Here is a 2,992-nt window from a genome sequence, read left to right as displayed (position 1 = left end):
ACTGCTGCTTCACTTCAGGACCAAGTTAGGCTCGGAGATTTATGAAGTAGTCGTCTTTGTCATTAGCTTTTCAGACGGAAGACTTTAAGCTTTAAGTGAAAAACAATACAGTGTAGAGAAACAATTCTGTTGCTTAGTGAGCCGACTCTATTGAGATTTCAATTAAAATTAAATAATTAGCCGAATAACTTTAAGGATGATTTGCAAAGGAAAAATCAACCTGTATAGGGGAGGTTTCAAGAATCCTTCTATGAGATTGTTTGTCATGACCCATTTTCTTGGTTAAACAGGTATAGAGTTTTATTTGAAGAGCATTGGTTTCTCATTTCCTTTGAAGATGGTCTGGTCCTATGTCATCATCCTCTGATTTAATCAAATAGGAACTATCAACCCTTAACCGCAGACAATTTAATCACTCATTAATTTTACAACATGCATGTATAGAAATCCATCTACGACTGTGCCTGTCAATTATCTTTACTGCATCTACTACCACGCAATACATTTTAAATGACACACATATTGAAGCTCCGTGTGTGTGTTTGTTTGAGTGTATCCGCACAATAACGTTTCGCCACTGGGTGGGGTTCTGACTACAATCATGACTGCTCCAGTTGCCCTCATGATTCACTACTGCTCCATACGGAGATCTGTCTCCAGTACTTCGATAACCTTATTGAGCTTTTCGTCAAGTTTTGATCAGATTGCATTAGATTGCACACCAAGTCTTCTGTAGGTGCATTATTTGTATGGGAAATATTACACATAAGTGATGTGATTACACTGCAAGCTGAGTCAGAGGTTTTGGATCGCTTCCTTTAACTCAGTACATTCAGTAAAAATCTTACCCATTTATAGAATAGAATAGAATAGAATAGAATAGAATAGAATAGAATAGAATAGAATGCTTGTATCATATTTTCCACCGGATGTTGGAAACAAAACAATATACTGTACATCAATAGGAATGACGGTGATTGTAAATAGTTGTAAAATGCTTCCAATTTGTTATTTAGAAAATTGATCAAGTGCATGGATTTCATTTTAATCTCTGTACTCCTAGAAAGAAATGCCCTAAAATGTGCTCATTTACCACTAATAAAGTGTGCTATAAAAGTGCTATTGAGATACCACCATTACACATTGCTATGACAGGATTCCATTGCATGTTATTAGTATTCATTGCCCCCAATTGCCTCTGCTTTGACCACAGATTTGAACAAAAGAGGAAACAAAAACTGAAAATTGCGCACAGATGAGGAGATACAGAGCCAAGATAAAAGGGTGAGAAAGCAATGCCACAACATTTAAGTCCATTAGTGCAACACTGCTCATGTATTAAAGATAAGAGAATTAACATCTCCCTCTACTCTTTGCACTATTTTCTGCACTTAACTCTTTGCTATCTCTTCTGACACATAGCCTGGAGCTGATTCTAGTTCTATTGTAATAATGACACTCCATTATGCAGGGTCACATAAACATTATGCATCTATGGTCTTTCTGCCATCGGTTGACATTTACATTTCAATTTTTAGGACTTTTTGATTGTGTTGTTTTCGTTTACTGTTTTGGTGGCTTGATTGACATTTCTTATCTTTTCGAGTTTAAACTGGAGATCCGTTCAGAAAGTTTTTATGTTCACAGTCGTGTGTACAACCCACATTTGACAAGATGGGGAAGAATAAATTTATTACAACCACACCGTTTACACACTTATGCAAGACAGATTTATAAAGACCATAATGCGCTCTAAAATACAAATCCTGAAAATAATTTCAATTTATTACATCCTCACGATGATGCTATTCCGGTTGTGTTGTTGAAATTACTGCATGGAAGAAATTTATTATGTCGAAAACTAAATTATGACTTGTGTAATGTGTGTTTGCAGTGACAATTGGAAATTGAAAATCCATAATTTTCAGGGAGTAAACTCTTTGTCATACTGCTTGTTAGGTTCAGGCAACCTAGACCATTTAATAAAAGACACTTAAGAAGGAAGACAAGGGGCTTGGACTCTTTTTACTCACGAGGAAAACAGACAGAGATGTGCACCTTTTACAGATCTCCTACCATTAAGAATACACATCCTGTCCACCCTTCTTTTATTCTTTTATTCACTCCCACACACTCTTTTCACAAACAATTCCAACAGAAAATATCTATGTCTACCAATATACATGTTGCATTAACATAGATGGGATAACCTATATCCCATTATCGTAACACTTTTTAATTGTGGAAAAGAATTACGTTTTAGTCCAGTATGCACACATGTGATGGATTTTTTTTTTAATTGCGGAAAATGTACAGAATTACGTTTTAGTCCAGTACTGACTTTACCTGTCACATTTCCCTACCGAGATATCATAGTCCAATGCATCCCCCATGGTTATTTGAGCACCTCCAAGAAAGGATTTATATTAAATAAAAAAACTTGCGTAAGCATGCATTTATTTCACAAGAGTGCCTTGAGATATAAACACGTCAGTGGCTTTGCTTTTTAAATGAACTAAAACAGGGAGAATACAGGGTGAGTCAGTGAGAACATTTAAAGAGTTTTTCCACCTCATTGCCTCTTGGATTCTATTTCTGCCGGGAATTATCTGTAGACCGCATCTGCTTCTGAACCACACTGGCCAAGAAATATGGCAAAAACAAAAATCATTGCAATTGTTGGAAATGTGGGAAGTGGAAACTAGATCAAACCAGATGTGATGTTATACATGCTATACACTTACACGTTTTCGTTTTCACAGTATGTCTCAATATAAACGGTCAAGGTCACCTAAATAAAAGCTGCTCCTTGTCATTCGGGCAGGACTAGATGATACCTTGACTGCGCCACCGTGCAGTCTAGCCAATGAAGTGCTGATCTTCACTTGTTCTGGATTGTCGGTAGTGGGCGTGTCCCCCCCTCCCTCCCTCACTCCTTTCCTCCTCCTCTCTTTACTCCGCCTCCCTCCTGTCTCATGTTCCCGCCACCCTC

This window comes from Hippichthys cyanospilos, chromosome 13 (genome assembly GCF_059441005.1).
Source record: "Hippichthys cyanospilos isolate Australia breed blue-spotted pipefish chromosome 13, RoL_Hcya_1.0, whole genome shotgun sequence".
NCBI lineage: Eukaryota > Metazoa > Chordata > Actinopteri > Syngnathiformes > Syngnathidae > Hippichthys > Hippichthys cyanospilos.
This window is presented reverse-complemented; position numbering follows the sequence as displayed.